Consider the following 19,896-nt stretch of genomic DNA (forward strand, 5'->3'; position numbering starts at 1 on the left):
GAAGTATTTATAAAGAGGAAAAATGATAGGGAATTCAGATAAGAAATTAAAAGTCTAATATTATCATTACTAGAGCCCCAGTGCATGAAAATTCATGCAATGGAGGGTGGGTCCCTCAGCCCGGCCTGCCCCCTCTCACAGGCCGGGAGCCCTCAGGGGCAGGAGGTGACCCAGAGATCGGGGGAAGGTGACGCCCCATCACACCTCTGCTGCTGCCACTGCTGGCAGCACAAGCCTCGGCCGGCCCTGGTTACCTGAGCCTTGGGCAGCACTAGGCGGCTGGGCAGCCACCTTTTGAGGCTTGCCTCTACCTTGGGCCAGCCCTGGGCGGCTGGGGGGCTGAGGGGACTGGGGGACTCCTGAGGCAGGCACCCGGCAAGGCCCTGGTGGGGCAGAGGACTGGGTGCTGCCATCTTGTGGCTGTGGGCTCCTCCATCTTTGAGGGTGGGGCAGTCAATTAGCATATTCTCTCCTTATTGGCTGTGGGCGCTACCATCTTTGCAACAGCATGGGGGTCAATTAGCATATTCCCTCTTTATTAGATAGGATGGCTTCTATTTTACCTAGAAATGTTTATAAATTTCTTATACCAATATAAAGAAAATGGGAAATTTTTGGTGCAGAATTTGAACCCAATTGAGTCAGTATCAATAATATTTTTTACATGATTACTGTTATTGAACAGAGAGATTAGAGTTCATAGCATGTAGTTTGGGTTCAGAGAACTTTTACTTTTAGGTTACTCATTATAAGAGAAAATTAAATCAAGCTACTCAAACAGCTCTCATCACAAAAAGCCATAAAATACATACTAAGATTTTTTTTCCCAGGTGTTCAAGTCATAGGACTTGACTTTGTCTGGAAGAAGCAGCACGTCTAATATGATAGGAATACTCAGGACTTTGGTAAATGGGTTCTCCCTGATATAATTTTGGTTCTATCTACACAATCATGGAATGGCCTATGCCACAAGAAAAGCAAAGTTTAGTAGGCTCATTTTCAGAAACCTCGTACTTAGGCATCTGGTGTATGTTAAGGGCAATCATTTCCACCCAGAATTCCTAAGGGTATCAGCAGATCTGGGAAGACTAAGAAGGCAACAGGAGAGACCTAGTGGCCCAAAGCTTCATGGTATAAGCTGGGTTTATCCAAAAGGAAAGGCTGTGTGCAGTCTCTTAACATACATACATACATACACACACACACACACACACACACACACACAAACTGATAGCACCTTGAGTAAAATGGACACCCTCATCTATAAAGCAGCTTTTTACCAATATTATGTAAGTTTTTTCTCCTGGGGTGTAGGAGAATTGGGCTGTGCTTGGTCCTAGTGCATGTTCTTGTTCAGAGTCTCCATTTCACAATTACAGTTTTCATACACCCTCCTCCAGCTCTGCTAACCTTTCTACTCTGGACCGGCAGCATTGAATCAACTACTTCTCACCACCTTTCAAAAGTGCAACCAAGAAAAGCTGTATTTGGGAGAAATTGCCTAAAGATGATGTCATTCATCCTTTCTCTTAATACACTAAAACCTGTGCCAGGATTAAGCAGCTTAATTGAAGCCACATACTTGGGCAGTACCAAGTGGGCCCAACTGCCCTTGCTCTTAAATGCTCCTGGCCTATATGGAGAGTGTTATAAGAAATAACTCCATGAAACTTGTTGCTATGTTTGTTACAGTTGAGGACATGCATTCATTCAAAAATATTTATTAATTCTCTACTAAGTGCCAGATACTGTTCCAGGTAACAGGGAAACCAATAATGGAAAAATAGAGGAGGTCCCACCTAGCTCTTTAGAGCTAGCGAGGCAGTCATTGGTGGTGACTATGATCTGTGTCCCAGAAGAAAACTAATGCAGGGAAAGGGGACAGAAAGTGATTGGGGCAGGGGTTAATTCTAGTGGAGTGGCCACAGATATCCTCTGCAATCAAGTGGTATTGGGCAGAGTCATGCATGATGTAAAGGACCAAGCCACTCAGCTAATGAGGAAGAGCTCTGCAATCCCAAGGAACGGTAGATGCAAAGGCTCTGAAGTTGCACAGTGCCTCGCATGGTCACAGAGCAGCAAAAAGCCAATATGATGGAGTGGATTGAGCAAAGGGGGTGGTAGTGGGAGAGCAGCCAAGGCGGAACCGGAGGAAGATCTTATAAGGCCTGAAAGGCCATGGTATAGATTTTGGATTTCATTTTGAATGTGAAAGATAGCCACTGGAGAGGCTTAAGTAGAGAAAGGCACATGAATGAACCTCTGTTTTTTAAAGTATTGCTCTGGTCCTACAACCAGTATGGTAATTGTTTTCCACAATGAGGCTTTGAGCACACATCTGCCAACTGTCCATAGTATCATTAATTGCTCACCAACACACATGCTAGAAGAAATTGTTCTAGTAAATGATGCCAGTGAAAGAGGCTTTTTGCAAAAACCTCTAAAGAATTAGATGAAAAAATTAAAAGTGCCAGTTCATGCAATTCAAATGGAAAAATGTTTTGGATTAATTAGAACTAGATTCAGAAGAGTTGCTGTGTCTAAAGACCAAGTGATCACCTTCTCAGACACTCATTATGAGTTCCACTAGGCTAGAGCCTCTCATAGCCAGGATCAAACAAGACAGGACAATGTGGTATGTCCTGCCACTGATGTAATCAGCTATGAGAGTTTTGAGCACATGGCAGGTTCTTAAATGACCTATGGTGGATTCAGTGGAAGTGCAATTTTCACAGGTACCCTGTTCTCCAAAGAAAAACGGACAGAAAGAAAGGTGATCAACTCTTCTTGTCAAAACAGCTACAATGGCAGGAGGCCATTTTAAATAGACAGAAATTACTTTCACAAAATTGGAACATATGATGCTGGAATGGACATTTGTGGAAGAGAAAACCTAGAAATTTCCTTTAGGATGTGACACTGTGAAGGAACTTTGGAGATTGTTACTTTGGAGAAAAGGGGGTAATTTTTAACTGTCATGGTATGGGATGTAATCAGGTGTTCTCTTATACTGCCAACAAAGAAATTAGAACAGATGACTTTTGCTTGCATGTCTCCAAACATAATGGCCAAGTCCTGATGCTCAAATGCCACCATCTAAAAGGCAACTAACTTTGGGAGAATGATCCGGTGAAATTAACTCTGTAGCACGTTGACTAGTAATCAGCTCCTGATTGAAGCTACAGAAGAGGGTAGCCATGTGCCCAGGATTAGAGACTGCAATGGAAGCCAGTCATCACAGTGGCTTCTTCGAAACATTACCCTTCCAGAAATATTCTGAGACCAAATTTACATAAAGAAAAAAATAAGGATTAGCTGGCTACTTCAGCACATTTCTGCCACAATCTTTAAAGAAATTTTTTTGATTTTTAGAGAGACGAAGGGAGAGGAAGAGAGAGAAACATCAATGTTAGAGTAACATTGATCAACTGCCTCCTGCATGCCCCCTACCAGGGATCAAGCCTACAACCCGGGCATATGCCCTGACTGAGAATCAAACTGGCAACCTTTCACTGCCTGTAAAAATGCCCAACCAACTGAGCCACACTAGCCAGGGTCTGCCCCATTCTTAAAAAGCAAAAAAGGAAAAGTCCTTCCTCCTACAAAATGTAAGGTTTATCACCCATTAAAACTTAGACTCCTGGACTTGAAAAAATGGTGGCTGAATAAGCAGACCTTTCTTGCACCTCCTCCCAGGGCCAGACCGGAAATAAAACTAAAGTGGGGAACATACACCAGAAATGACCAATTGAGGTCCAGCTGCGGAAGAAGCTTATATCAAGGAAGGACAGAAAAACACCTGGAGACCCATAGGAAAGGAGAGGTCATGAGAGAGGCTGACCCCGCTTCCAGGGGCAGGCTGAGAGTGAGAGGGGAGTCTGAGCTATGGGAGGGTCTGTTTCCTTAGACCAGTGGTTCTCAACCTTGGCTGCACATTAGAATCACCTGGGAATCTTTTTTAAATCCTGATTTCTGGGCCTCATCCTCTGGAAATTCTGTTTCTTTGTTGTTAATGTTGTGGCCTCACCCCATAACAAAGAAACAGAATTTCCGGAGGATGAGGCCCAGAAATCAGGATTTTAAAAAGATTCCCAGGTGATTCTAATGTGCAGCCAAGGTTGAGAACCACTGCCTTAGACGAATGAGGCCTGGAACCTAGGCTGGGCTCCACCGTCTGGAGCACCAGACACGAGACCAGCAGTTCAGGTAACATCCAGGCGTGAAAGGCAGCAGGGCTGCTGGCCACCTCAAAGTCTGGAACTGGTAGACTGGAGCCTAGTGAGAGAAAGCCTCTGTTTCTGTTTTTTTTGTTTGTTTGTTTGTTTTTTAACCCAGAGCATAGGAGTTTTCATTTACAACTATTTACCCGAGCTTTGATGAAGGGTGGGCTGTGTGGATTCCAGGTGCCTATGGAGAGGCTGGGGGGAAGCATTGTGGGGAGACATGGAAAAGCAGCAGCCAGGAGTCCTGCATTTGGTTGTACACCCCCAAAACAAAACAGCCATTTTTCCTGAAAGGCTCTAGCTAGCTGCTGCTACTAGCCAAATAGCAGAAAAAAAGAAAATAACCTGCCCTAGGTGATATAGCCCTCCACACCCTCAGTAGCCCTGCTGCCACGCCCTATATTTTGACCTTTTCAGAGGAGAAAAAAGCAAAGGCCTACCCGATGGTTTGAACAGTCTCAGGGAGCATCAGTGATTGGATTGGTGGAAGGGCCATCTGCCCCACTATCCCAGTAACCCGATTGGTACTTTCCCCACACTGGAGAGCTGATCAAAACTCCAAGTTTCCAGCTGATCCCACCAGACTGCATACAAGAATCTCTGCCCAACCAAGGGCAGAGTAATATTCTGGGCCACTTGCAGAGGAGTAGCTCTGGGACAAGGAAACACACCCACCACATTCATTGAAATCTGAACAGTACCTCCCCCTCACAGGAAACCCAGAGGTCTAGACTCTCAATTTTGCCTAAATCCCATTCAGAAAAAGACTTTTGAGTGATGAATATTGACAGCTGGTTGGCAGGCAAAGGTGGGCAGAGGAAACCCCAGAAAACCTGGGGAAGTTTGCTGATCCAGCCCTGGGCCCCATGCTGCTAACAAACTTGCTTTAGAGCCAGGTCCTACGGAGATAAGACACAAACGGTGGATCCCTTGGTACTTCAAGCAGGTTGCTGAAAGACAAAGGAGGACATTTTCTGAAATGAATGCTTTTCACATTTTTTTCTCTTTTCTTCTTTTTCCTTTTTCCCCCTCTTTTTTCTTTTCCTCTTTTTTTCTTGGCCTGATCATTTTTTCTTTTATTATTTATCTTCTTTATCTGCTTTATTTACTTGTTATTATTTAGTCTCTACTGTTTTGTTCATCTATCTCATTTTCCTCTTCCCTTTTCCTACTCAATTTTTTTTCTTTTCTTTTTCTCCTGCTTTCTTATAATTTTGTTGTTGTTGTTATTTTTTGGATCTACCTGCTTTCTCCTCTATTTTCCTTTTCAAAATGTTTTAATTCCTCCTTTATTTTAAATTGTTTTCCTTCCCCTACTCCCCTAGTTCTTTATTCTTATTTTCTTTATTTCAGCTCTGCCCCTACATATTCCATTTTCTCCCTCCCCTTTTTTTGTTTGTGTGTTTTTTTTACTCGTTTGTTTCTTTTCTCTCTCTTTTGTTTCTTCTATAATTCTTGCTCTTTTCTCTTTCCTAATTCTCTCTTTTCTAGTGGTTGCTTTTGCTGGTGCTGTAGGGTCTTGTGTATGTTTTTGTCTTGTTCCTTTTGTTCTGTGTTTGTTGTGTTGTATTTTGTTATGTTCTGTCAGCACATTCACAACAGCTCACTGATGTGGTCGGGGTGAGCCACATAGTCAACCAGCCTGAGAGAAGATTCCATCCACAAATGGGACAACATTCAAGAACAAATTACATCAGGAAACCAAAATAACTCAAACAAGAGGCTTTCCTAGAGCACCCAGCTCAGGAGGTCTAAGAGACTACACCACTGGGTCTCACAAAATACCTACTACATAAAACCACAGCACAAAGTCTGGGAGGCATAGGAGTTTGATCTAATACAAAGAAACAAATACAAAAGAACAGCAAAAATGGAGAGAAAAAGAAACAACCTCAAAATGAAAGAAGAAGAGGAATCACCAGGAAAAGAATGATATAAAATGGATAGAAGCTGTCAGATAAAGAATTCAAAGTAATGTTAATAAGGGTGTTCAAACAACTCAGTGAGAACTACAAGCAACTTAATGAGAATTGAGAGCTACACCAACATGAACAGAGAGGTTAAAACAATAAATAAGAATTAATCAGAAATGAAGAATGACATAGCTGAAATAAAAAACACCCTGAAAGGATACAACAGTAGACTAGAAGAACCTGAGGACTGAATCAGTGAATTATAAGACAAGGTACAGAAAAACACACATTCAGAGCAGCAAATGGAAAAAAAAAATTTTAATGCAGAAGAGTCTAAGGGAACTTTGGGTCAACATGAAATATAACATTCACATCATAGGGGTGACAGAAGGAGAAGAATCTGAGAAAGGAATCTGGAAAGGAACCTGTTTGAAGAAATAATGGCAGAAAATTTTTCTATCCTGGTGAAGGAAAAAGTCACCCAAGTTCAGGAAGCACAGAGAGTCTCAATCAAGAAGAATCCCAAAAGATTCACACATAGACACATTATGATAAAAATGACAAACATTAAAAACAAAGAAAGAATCTTAAAGACTGGAAGAGAGAGACAGAAAGTTAGCTACAAGGGAGCTCCCATTAGACTATCAGCTGATTTCTCAATAGAAACACTTCAGATCAGAAGGGAATGGCATGAAGTATACAAAGTAATTAAAACCAAGAGACGGAACCCAAGACTACTCTATCCAGCAAGGCTATCATTAAAAAGAGATGGTGAAATAAAGAGCTTCAAAGACAATAAATAAATAAATAAATAAATAAATAAATAAATAAAGTTTAATACCACCAAACCAACACTACAAGAAAAAAGAGACTATGATTATTGTAAAAAGAAGAAAGAGAGAGAAAGAGAATAATACAGGCATAAAGAATAAGAATGGCAACAAATGACTACCTATCAATAATAACCTTAATTGTAAGTGGCTTAAATGCTCTAATCAAAAGATATAGGGTCGATGAATGGATAAGAAAACATAACCCATATATATGCCATCTACAAGAGAACCACCTAAGAAAAAAGAACTCATACAGACTAAAAGAGAAGGGATGGAAAATTTTTTTCCAGGCAAATAGAAATGAAAAAAAAGCTGGTGTAGCAATACTCATATCTGACAAAATAGACTTCAAAGTGAAGGAGATAAGAAGAGACAATGAAGGCCACTTCATAATACTAAAGGAATCAATTCAACAAGAGGATATAACTCTGGTAAACATATACACCCAATACAAATATACGCCAATTATAGGAGCACCCAAATATATATATAATTATGGAAGATTTTAAGGGAGAGATCCATAGCAATACATTCCTAATAGGGGACTTTACCACCCCACTGACATCACTGGATAGATCTTCTAGACAAAAAATCAACACAACAATGAAACTGCAATCCTAAATGACACATTATATCAGATGGAATTAATTGACATTTACATTTTACCCCAAAGATGCAGGATATACATTCTTCTCAAGTGCACATGGAACATTCTTAATGATAGCCCACATGTTAGAACACAATCTACTAGTAAGTCTCTATAAGTTCAAGAAGATTAAAATCATATCAACCGCCTTCACAGATCACAATCGTATGAAATTAGAAATCAACTACAAAAAAAACACTTGAAAACATTCAAATACATGGAGGCTAAATAGCATGTTATTAAGCAACTAGAGGCCCAGTGCACAAGAATTTGTGCACTCGGGGGCGGGGGGGGAAGAGGGGGTCCCTCAGCCTGGCCTGTGCCCTCTTGCAGTCTGGGACCCCTCGGGAGATAACGATCTGCTGGCTTAGGCCTGCTCCCGGGTGGCAGAGGGCAGGCCTAATCCCTAGGTGCAGCCCCTGGTCGGGCTCTGAGCAGGGCCGATTGGGGAGTTGGGGCGCCGCCCCCTATCATGCACAGAGAAGGGCGGATCCGGAGGTTGCGATGCCACCCTCAGTCACTCTCAGGGTAGGGCCGATTGGGGGGTTGGGGCACCGCCCCCCTGTCACACTCAAGGCAGCGTCGATGGGGAGGTTGCGGCACCACCCCCTGTCACGCACAGAGCAGGGCCAATCAGGGTGTTGGGGCGCTGCCCCCTGTCACGCACAGAGAAGGGCGGATCAGGGGGTTAGGGCGCCGCCCTCTATCACCCACAGAGCAGGGCCGATCAGGGGGTTGGGGTGCCGCCACTCTCACACTCAGGGCAGGGCCGATGGGGAGGTTATGGCTCTACCCCGTCACACACAGAGCAGGGCCTGTGGGGTAGGGGGGTTGGGGCGCCGCACCCTGTCACACACAGAGCTGCAGGGCGATCAGGAGGTTGGGGAGCTCCCCCCTATCAGGCACAGAGCAGGGCCGATCAGGGGGTTGGGGTGCCTTCCCCTGTCAGGAACAGAGGAGGGCCGATAGGGAGGTTGTGGCCCCACCCCCTGTCACACACAGAGCCACAGGGCGATCAGGGGGTTTGGACGCTGCCCCCTGTCATGCTGATCCTGGTGCCAGGAGGCCTCGTGGCTCCACTGATCCCGGTGCTGGGAGGCATATTACCCTTTTACTATATAGAATAGAGGCCTGGTGCATGGGTGGGGGCTGGCTGGTTTGCCCTGAAGGGTGTCCCGGATCAGGGTGTGGGTCCCCACTGGGGTGCCTGGCCAGCCTCGATGAGGGGATTATGGCTGTTTGCCGCTGGTCACACACCCTTCAGGGTGGGGGTCCCCACTGGGGTTCCTGGCCAGTCTGGGTGAGGGGCTGAGGGCTGTTTTCAGCCTGAGGCTGAAGCTCACAACTGCTCCTGTTTTTCTTTTTTCTTTTTTTTTTTATTCTGAGCTAGCTTTAGCTCTGAGGCTCCAGCTCTTAGGCCTCCACTCCTGAAAGCAGGTATCTGGTTTGTTTAGGTTCTACAATCGAAACTCTGTATCAACTCCAGGTCTGAGATCCCGGCTAGCTGAAAGCTGCTTTCTGGGGTTTTGTTTAGCTTCTATTTTTGTAACTATGTTTCAAACTGCCAGCTCAGAGGCCTGCAGCAGCAGGCGGGGAACGTTGGAGTCCTCCGTCACTGAAGCAAGCAAGCCTCATGTTAGTTTCAAGCTTCCTGGCTGCCGGCCGCCATCTTGGCTGGCAGTTAATTTGCATATTTCGCTGATTAGCCAATGGGAAGGGTAGCGGTTGTACGCCAATTACCATGTTTCTCTTTTATTAGATAGGATTAATGGGTTACCAAAGAGACCAAAGGAGAAAGAAAAAGAACTTCCTGGAAACAGATGAAAATGAACACACAGCAACACAAAATCTATGGGACACAATAAAAGCAGTCCTGAGAGGGAAGTTCATAGCATTACAGACCTACCTCAAAAAACAAAAAAAAACCCTTCTAACAAACTATCTAACCCTACAACTTAAAGAATTAGAAAGAGAACAACAAGAAAAGCCCAGAGTAAATAGAAGGAAATAATAAAGAGCAGAAATAAATGACATAGAGACTAAGATAATAATACAAAAGATTAATAAAAACAGGAGCTGGTTCTTTGAAAAGATAAACAAGATTTATGAACCTTTACACAGACTTATCAATAAACAAAGAGAGATGACCCAAATAAACAAAATGAGAAACAAAAGACGTAAAGTAACAACTGTTCCCCACAGAAATACAAAGCATCATACAAAAAACCACAAAAAAACTATGAACAACTATACTACAAGCTGTATAAACTAAATGAAATGGAAATATTCCTAGAAAAATACAATCTTCCAAAATTCAATCAGAAAGAATTAGAAACCCTGAATACACTATAACTACTGATGAAATTGAAGCCATAATAAATAAATAAATAACTCACAGCAAATAAAAGCCCTGGTCTGGATTGCTGCACAGGAGAGTTTTACCAAACATTCAAAGAAGAACTAAGAAGAACACCTATCCTATTCAAACTATTCCAAAAAATCCAAGAGAAAGGAACACTTCCAAGCTCTTTTTATAAGGCTAGCATTAGCCTAATTCCAAAACCAGATAAAGACACTACAAAGAAAGAGAATTACAGGCCAATATCCCTGATGAACATATGCTAAAATCCTCAACAAAATATTAGCAAATTAGATCCAGCAATGCATTAAAAAGATCATACACCATGACCAAGAGGGATTTTTTCTGGGGATGCAAGGCTGGTGCAATATTTGCAAATCAATAAGTGTGATATACGGCATAAATACATTGGAAGACAAAGATCACATGATCATATCAATTGGCACAGAAAAACCATTAGACAAAAATCTAACACGCTTTTTTGACAAAAACTCCTCAAAGTGGGGATAAAGGGATTATATATCAACATAAAAAAGGTCCTATATGACAGATTTATAGCCAACATCATATTCAGTGGGCAAAAACTAAAACCATTTTCCCTAAGAACAGGAACAAGACAGGGATGCCCATTTTCACCACTCTTATTCAACAAGTATGGGAAGTCTTAGCCACAGTGATCAGACAGGAAGAAAACATAAAATCCATCCAAATTGGAAAGGAAAAAATAAAACTGTCATTATTCACAGATGACATGATATTATACATAGAAAACCCTAAAGACTCCACACCAAAAAAAACAGATTTAATAACTGAATTTGGAATAAAAAGAAATAAGCACCACACACACACACACATTAAAAAAAATGAATTTGGCAAGGTAGCAGGATACAAAACACCCAGCAATCTATGACATTTTTACACACCAGTAATGAACTCTCAGAAAGAGAAACTAAAAAAGCAATCCCATTTACTATTGCAACAATAAATAAATAAATAAATAAATAAATAAATAAATAAATAAATAAATAAATAAATAAAATACCTAGGAATAAACTTAACTAAGGAGGTAAAAGACCTGTATAGGACATTGACAACAGAGATAGAGGAAGATATAAACAAGTGGAAGAATATACCGTGTTCATGGATTGGTAGTATCAACATCATTAAGATGTCCATACTAACCAAAGCAATCTATTGATTCAATCCAATCCCCATTAAAATACCAGTGGCATATTTCACAGATCTACAACAAACTCTCCAAAAATTTATATGGAACCAGAAAAGACCACGAATAGCTGCAGCAATCTTGGGAAAGAACAAAGTTAGAGGAATCATAATACCAGATATCAAGTTATACCACAAAGCCACTGTACTCAAAACAGCCTGGTGCTGGCACAAGAACAAGCATATATGAAATACCTTGACTGTGTTGTGCAAAGCCAATCTATTGAAGCAATTAAAGCATGCACCTTTATTGAAAAAGCAAAGCAAGCAAACCTATGCATCTGGCTTAGGAAACACAAACGGGCTCTCAGCTAATCTGAAGAGCAAGTTGTGTGGGGTTCTGAGGCATTATATACTCTCCTGCCTATAGGTCATAAAATTCCTCTGCTTACTATTTTGGTACAGATTAATTCTAAAGGTCCCCCCCCCTTTTTTTCTTTCTTACTTTGTTGTGGCCTTCCCAAAAATCCTGAGAAGCACCTGGCAACTTTATCTTGACAAACCTTGAGAGTGATGGCTTCTCTGCTTAGAGAGTAATTAATCTCTCATTAGCGAGGTTTTTCAATCATTTTCTCTCCTATTCTTGGCTGGCAGAGATAATAGTTTGTTAGTTACAAGCTGGCTGCAAATTGCCCTCACTGTGTAGCCTTGTTTTAACTTTCCTGTCTCAGTTTCCCTATTCCTCCTGCCCTGGAATCCTGTAACAGAGGTACCTGGAGAGTATTATTCTAAGCAAAATAAGCCACTCAGAGAAAATCAAGTATGATATGATCTCTCTCATATGTGGAATCTGATGAACAAGATACACTGATGAACAAAATGGATCCAGAGACATGCAAGCATGGAACAGACTGAGGAATCTCAGAGGGAAGGTGAGGTGGAAAGATGGGTGGGGAGAGATTTACCCTAGGGAACTGATAGGCATATATGCATAACCCATGGACACTGACAATAGTGTAGTGAAGGTCTGGGAGGGGGACGTGCAGGGTGGAGGGGATCAATGGGGATAAAGAAGGGGAACATCATTAATATTTTCAACAATAAAGATAAATATTTTTATATGTTACATATATCATATGCTGTATTCTTTTTTTATTTTTATTGTCTAAAGTTTCACATATGTCTCCTTTTTCCCCAATTGATGCCCCCACCCCCAGCCATTCCCACACCAGTCAAGCCCTCACTGCCCCAGTGTCTGTGTCCATTGATTATGCTAATATGCATGCATACAACTCCTTTGGTTACTCTCTAACCCCCCACCACTCCCCTACCATTTGTCTCTGGATCTATTCTTGTTCAAATTATGTTGATCATTATATCCCACATATGAGTGAGATCATGTGATATTTATCTTTCTCCAACTGGCTTACTTTGCTTAGCATAATGCTCTTCAGTTCCATCCATGCTGTTGCAAGTGGTAAAAATTCCTTCTTTTTTATAGCAGCATAGTATTCCATTGTGTAGATGTACCAGGGTTTTAATCCACTCATCAGCTGATGGGCACTTAGGTTGTTTCCAAATCTTAGCTATTGTAAATTGTGCTGCTATGAACATAGGGGTGCATATATCCTTTCTGATTGGTATTTCTGGTTTCTTGTGAAAGAGTCCTAGAAGTGGGATCACTGGGTCAAATGGGAGTTCCATTTTTAGTTTTTTGAGGAAACTCCACACTGTCTTCCAAAGTGGCTGCACCAGTCTGTATTCCCACCAGCAGTGCAGGAGGGTTCCTTTTTCTCCAAATCCTCTAGCACTTGTATTTGTTGATTTGTTGATGATAGCCATTCTGACAGGTGTGAGATGGTATCTCATGGTTGTTTTGATTTGTATCTCTCAGATGATTAATGACTTTGAGCATGTTTTCATATGTCTCTGGGCATTCTGTATGTCCTCTTTTGAAAAGTGTCTATTTAGATCCTTTGCCCATTTGTTGATTGCATCATTTATCTTCCTTTTGTGAAGTTGTATGAGTTCTCTGTAGATTTTGGAGATTCAATCCTTATCGGAAATATCATTGGCAAATATGTTCTCCCATGCAGTGGGTTTTCTTGTTGTTTTCTTGATGGTTTCTCTTGCTGTGCAGAGGCTTTTTATTTTGATGTAGTCCCATTTGTTTATTTTCTCCTTAGTCTTCATTGCCCTAGGAGCTTTTCTGTAAAGATATTGCTATGACATATGTCTGCTATTTTGCTGCCTATGAAGTCTTGTAGGATTTTTATGGTTTCCCATCTTACATTTAAGTCCTTTAGCCATTTTGAGTTTATTTTTGTATATGGTATAAGTTGGTGATCTAGTTTCATTCTTTTGCATATATCTGTCCAAATTTCCCAGCACCATTTATTGAAGAGACTGTCTTGACTCCACTGTATGCTCTTGCCTCCTTTGTCAAATATTAATTGCGCACAACGACTTGGGTCTATTCCTGGGTTCTCTGTTATGTTCCATTGGTCTATATGTCTGTTCTTTTGCCAGTACCAGACAGTTTTGAGAACCATCACTTGGTAATGTAGCTTGATATCTGGTACTGTGATCCCTCCAACTTTGTTCTTCTTTCTCAGGATTGCTATGGCTATTTGGGGTCTTTTTTTTTCCAGATGAATTTTTAGAGAGTTTGTTCTAGATCTGTGAAATATGCCATTGGTATTTTAATGGGGATTGCATTGAATCTGTAGATTGCTTTGGGTAGTATGGACATTTTAAGGATATTGATTCTACCAATCTATGAACACGGTATATTCCTCCATTTGTTTATGTCTTCCTGTATCTCTTTTTTCAATGTCCTGTAGTTTTCCAAGTACAGGTCTTTTACGTCCTTAGCTAATTTTATTCCTAGGTATATCAATTTTTTTGGTGCAATGGTGAATGGGATTTTTTTTTCCGTTTCTCTTTCTGTGAGTTCATTATTGGTGTATAAAACGGCCATAGATTTCTAGGTGTTAATGTTGTATCCTGCTACATTGCCCACTTCATTTATTAGATCTAGTAGTTTTTTGATGGAGTCTTTGGGGATTCTATGTATAGTATCATGTTATCTGTGAATAGGGACAGTTTTACTTCATCTTTTCCAATTTGGATGCCTTTTATTTCTTCTTATTGTCTGATCACTATGGCTAGCACTTCCAGTACTGTATAGAACAGGAGTGGTGAAAGTAGGCATCCTTGTCTTGTTCCTGTTTTTAGGGGAAATGAGTTTAGTTTTTGCCCAATGAGTATGAGGTTGTCTGTAGGTTTGTCATATAAGGCTTTTATTATGTTGAGGTATGATCCCCCTATTCCCACTTTGCTGAGAATTTTTATCAAGAAAGGGTGTTGGATTTTGTCAAATTCTTTTTCTGCATCAATTGATATGATTATGTGATTTTTGTCTCTCAGTTTGTTTATGTGATCTATCACATTTATTGATTTGTGGATATTGTACCATCCTTGCATCCCTGGAATAAATCCCAGTTGGTTATGGTGTATGACCTTTCTAATATAATGCTGAATCCGATTTGCTAGAATTTTGTTGAGGATTTTAGCATCTATGTTCATCAATGATATTGGCCTTTAGTTATCTTTTTTTGTGGTTTCTTTCTTTTTTTTTTTTTTTTTACAGGCTAGATCAAATGTTTTGCCTTTTATGCATAGTCCTGAAAGTTAAATTTATTTCTTAACTTAATATACAAAGTTAAAATATAGCACTAAATAAACACAAAACTTTAGGTAATTTACATGTAAATGATAGTTTTGAAATTTTTTTATTTATTGCTTAAAGTATTACAAAGGGTATTACATATGTGTCCATTTTATCCAACCGCCCTAGACAGTCCCCTAGCCTCCCCTATCCCCCAGTGTCTTATGTCCATTGGTTATGCTTATATGCATGCATACAAGTCCTTTAGTTGATCTCTTACCCCCCTACCTCCTGCCCCCCAACCCTCCCCGGCCTTCCCGCTGCAGTTTGACAATCTGTTTGAGGCAGCTCTGCCTCTGTATCTATTATTGTTCAAAAGTTTATAATGGTCTCTATTATCCATGAATGAGTGAGATCATGTGGTATTTTTCCTTCATTGACTGGCTTATTTCACTTAGCATAATGCTCTCCAGTTCCATCCATGACGTTGCAAATGGTAAGAGTTCCTTCCTTTTTACAGCAGCATAGTATTCCATCGTGTAGATGTACCACAGTTTTCTAATCCATTCATCTACTGATGGGCACTTAGGCTGTTTCCAGATCTTAGCTATGGTGAATTGTGCTGCTATGAACATAGGGGTGCATATATCCTTTCTGATTGGTGTTTCTGGTTTCTTGGGATATATTCCTAGAAGTGGGATCACAGGGTCAAAATGGAGTTCCATTTTCAGTTTTTTAAGGAAACTCCATACTGTCTTCCATAGTGGCTGCACCAGTCTGCATTCCCACCAGCAGTGCACAAGTGTTCCTTTTTCTCCACATCCTCTCCAGCACTTGTCGTTTGTTGATTTGTTGATGATAGCCAGTCTGACAGGTGTGAGATGGTACCTCATTGTTGTTTTGATTTGCATCTCTCGGATGATTAGTGACTTTGAGCATGTTTTCATATGTCTCTTGGCTTTCTGAATGTCCTCTTTTGAAAGGTGTCTATTTAGGTCCTTTGCCCATTTTTTGATTGGATTGTTTATCTTCCTTTTGTTAAGTTGTATGAGTTCCCTATAAATTTTGGAGATTAGGCCCTTATCAGATATGACATTGGCAAATATGTTTTCCCACACAGTGGGTTTTCTCGTTTTGTTGATGGTTTCTTTTGCTGTGCAGAAGCTTTTTGTTTTGATGTAGTCCCATTTGTTCATTTTTTCTTTAGTTTCAAGTGCCCTAGGAGCTGTATCAGTGAAGAAATTGCATCGGCATATGTTTGAGATTTTGTTGCCTTTGGATTCTTCTAGAATTTTTATGGTTTCCTGTCGTTTTTTGTGGTTTCTTTATCTGATTTTGGGTTTAAGATAATTCTGGCTTCATATCAAGAGATTGGAAGTGTGACTTCCTCTTTAATTTTTTGAAATAGTCTGAGTAGGATAGGTTTCAGTTCTTCTTTGAATGCTTGGTAGAACTCCTCTGTAAAGCTGTCAGAACCAGGGCTTTTGTTTGCTGGAAGATTTTTGATTGCTGCTTAAATTTCTTCAGTAGATATCGGCCTATTCTTGTTTTTTTTATTATTATTATTCTTGATTGAGTTTTAGAAGCTTGTATTTTTCTAAGAATATGTCCAGTTCGTCTAGGTTGTCCATTTTCTTGGAATAGAGTTGTTCATAGTATTTTTTCATAATCCTTTGTATTTCTGTAGGATCGGTTGTTATTTCACCTCTTTCATTTCTGATTTTGTTTCTTTGGATCCTCTCTTTGCTTCTTGGTGAGCCTAGCTAGAGGTTCATCAATCTTGTTTATCCTCTCAAAGAACTAGCTAGCGTTTTGTTGATATTTTGTTTTTTTGTGTTGTTTATTTGGCCTCTATGTTGTTTATTTTCATTCTTATCTTATTATTTCCTTCCTTTTGCTTATGCTGAGCTTTTGTGGCTCTCTTTCTAATTCTTTGAGTTGTAGGGTTAGATAATTTATTACCATTTTTTCTTGTTTTTTGAAGTAGGCCTGTAGAGATATGAACTTCCCTTTCAAGACTGCTTTCACTGTGTCCCATAAATTTTTGGATTGTTGTATTTTCATTGTAATTTGTTGCCATTATGCTTTTTATTTCTTCTTTGATTTCTTTGGTAACCCAATCATTGTTTAATAGCATGCTATTTAGCCTAAAGGTGTTTGATTTTTTTATTGTTTTTATTGTGGTTGATTTCTAATTTTATGCCATTGTGATCTGAGAAGATGCTTGATATGATTTCTGTCTTCTTGAATTTGAAGAGACTTTGCCTGTGTCCCAATATGTGGTTTATCTTTGAAAATGACCCATGTGCACTTGATAAGAATGTATATTCTGTGGCTTTGGGGTGAAATGTTCTGAAGATGTCAATTAATTCCACCTGATCTAGTGAGTCATTTAGGATTGATGTTTCTTTGCTGATTTTTTCTTTAGAGGATATGTCCAGTGGTGTTAGTGGGGTATTAAACTCCCCTACTATAACTGTTTTGCTGTCAATCTCTCCTTTGATATCCTTCATAAGTTTTTTATGTATTTGGGTGCATATATGTTTACCAGAATTATATCTTCTTGTTGAATTGCTCCCTTTAGTATTATGAAGTGGCCTTCCTTTTCTCTTGTTATGGCCTTCACTTTGAGGTCTAATTCGTCAGCTATGAGTATTGCTACCCCAGCTTTTATTTTTCATTTTCATTCACCTGAAAACCCTTTTCTATCCCTTCACCATCAGTCTGTGTGAGTCCTTTGTTCTGAAGTGGGTCTCCTGTAGACAGCAGATATATGGGTCATGTTTTGTTATCCACTCAGCTACCCTATGTCTTTTTATTGGGACATTTAATCCATTTACATTAAACATTATTATTGACAGGTACTTGTTTGTCACCACTTTTATTCTTTATGTCTGTTTTCCTTCTTCACTTCCTATTTCTTCTTTTTACAGCAGACCCTTTAGCATTTCTTGCTTTGCTGGTTTGGTAGTAATAAACTCACTTAGTCCTTTTTTGTCTGAGAAGTTCCTGATTTCACCCTCAACTTTGTTTGATAGCATTGCTGGGTACAGTATTATTAGATTCAGACCCTGGCTTTGAATGACTTTGTATATTTTATTCCATTCCCTTCTGACCTGATATGTTTCTGTTGAGAAATCAGAAGATATTCTGATGGGAGATCCCTTGTAGGTAACTTTCTGTCTCTCTCTGGCAGCCTTTAAGATTCTTACTTTGCTGTTGGTGTTTGCTAATTTATTACAATGTGTCTTGCTGTCAGTCTTTTTGGGTTAATCTTGTTTGGGACTCTGTGAGCTTTTTGGACTTGTGTGAGTTTTTTTCCCTGATATCAGGGAAATTTTCTATCATTATTTCTTCAAACAGGTTTTTTTATTCCTTGCTCAGTTTCCTCTCCTTCTGGCACCCCTATTATTCAGATATTGTTTCATCTCATGTTGTCCCAAAGTTTCCTTAGGCTTTCCTCCTTTTTTTAAAGTTTTTTTTTCTAGATGCTGCTCTGCTTGGGTATTTTTTCCTACCTTGTCTTCTAGCTCACTGATGCAGTCCTCCACTTCTTCTAGTCTACTGTTGATGCTTCTATTGAGTTCCTTATTGCAGCAATGTCATTTTTCATTTTTTCTTGGTTCTTCATTTATTCTTGGTTCTTACACATATTGTTGAATTTGTCGTCCATACTTTTCAGCATCTTTATGACCATTGCTTTGAATTCTTTCTCTGACTTATTGCTTGCCTCTATTTCATTTACTTCCTTTTCTGTTGATTCCTCCTTTTCTTTCGTATGCAGGCTGTTTCTTTGTCTCCCCATGATCGCTCCTCTCAGGGTGTCTAGTTATGTAGCTCTCTCTCTCCCGTGTTGACTTAAAAGCACAAAATAAAACACAAGAAGATACAACATACAGGACACCAAACACAAATGTATTCACAATACTAATAACCCCAAATAAATAACCACCAGAGAAAATAGAATTAGCGGATAGAAAAGAGTGCAAAAAATCATATGGAGAAAAGGAAAAAATTTAAGAGAGAAAAGAGTGAGAAGAAAATGAATGGGGAAAAAATATATGTATATGGGGAGAAAACTCAAAAAAAACCCACAAAAAAAAACAAAACAACAACTTATCCAAAAAAAATGCAAACAACAAACACCCAGAGGTGAATGGAAACAACAAACAACAACTAATCCCAAAAATTCAAACAACAAACACCCAGGTGAATTTGTGGAGGCAGAGCTTATTTCCAGAAGGTAAGGTCAAGGAATTGAATGAATGGGGAAATAGCCACAGTTCAGTATAGAGGAGGTAGAAATAGAATGAGTGTATAAGAAGAAAAGTAAAAAAGAAAATATAAAAAAAAGAAAAAAATTATCTATCTATCTATCTATACATAAAAATTTCCCCCTTTCTTTAATCTATCTGTTCATTTATTTGTTTACTATTGGAAAAGGATAATAGAGAGTAGATAGGCCTGATTTGGTGATTGGAATTAATTAAACTATTAGTAGAAGAAGAGAATATGTGAGGAGAGAAAAAACAGAAACAAAAAAAAGAAGAAAAATAAACTAACAAACAATCAAACAAACAACAAGACAGAAAGAATGAAAAGGAAAAAAAGGAAGAAAAAATTGGAAAGAGAAGGGAAGAGAAGAGAAGAGAGAAGAGAAGAGAAGAGAAGAGAAGAGAGAAGTGTGCATGGACTTGGAGCAGGAGAGAGGAAATTGGATATATGAGTAAGATCAATTTTTAACAGGGAGTAAAAAGAAAGGATAGAGAAAAACTAAAGCAGGAGAAACAGGATGAAAGGAGGAAAGTGAGGAAGAGAGTGTTGGCATAAAGGAAAAATTGAGATAGAGTAACATAATGCTAAAAGAAAAACAAAAATAGAATGTAGAACACTAATCCCAAAATAAAATAAAATAAAACTTTAAAAAGGTAAAATAATAGTAGTAATAATAATAATTAAAAATAAAAATATAATAATAAAAAAGTAAAATCAAGTGAGAAAAGAATTTAGTTTCTTAAGTAAAAGATAAAAAATAAAAAAGTGAAGTAGTGAAGGTCATTCACTTCCTATACTGTTCTGCTTGGTACA

General features: G+C 39.5%; 1 protein-coding gene and 1 pseudogene across 12 annotated transcripts in view; both read left to right on the forward strand.

Moving 5' to 3' along the window:
- FRY (FRY microtubule binding protein) overlaps window positions 1-19,896 on the forward strand; it is a 608,287-nt gene that overhangs the window by 436,849 nt on the left and 151,542 nt on the right. The gene's annotated exons all lie outside the window — the stretch shown is intronic.
- On the forward strand, window positions 2,256-2,965 carry LOC132225857 (polypeptide N-acetylgalactosaminyltransferase 1-like; annotated as a pseudogene).

This window comes from Myotis daubentonii, chromosome 2 (genome assembly GCF_963259705.1).
Source record: "Myotis daubentonii chromosome 2, mMyoDau2.1, whole genome shotgun sequence".
In the NCBI taxonomy this organism is placed as follows: Eukaryota; Metazoa; Chordata; class Mammalia; order Chiroptera; family Vespertilionidae; genus Myotis; species Myotis daubentonii.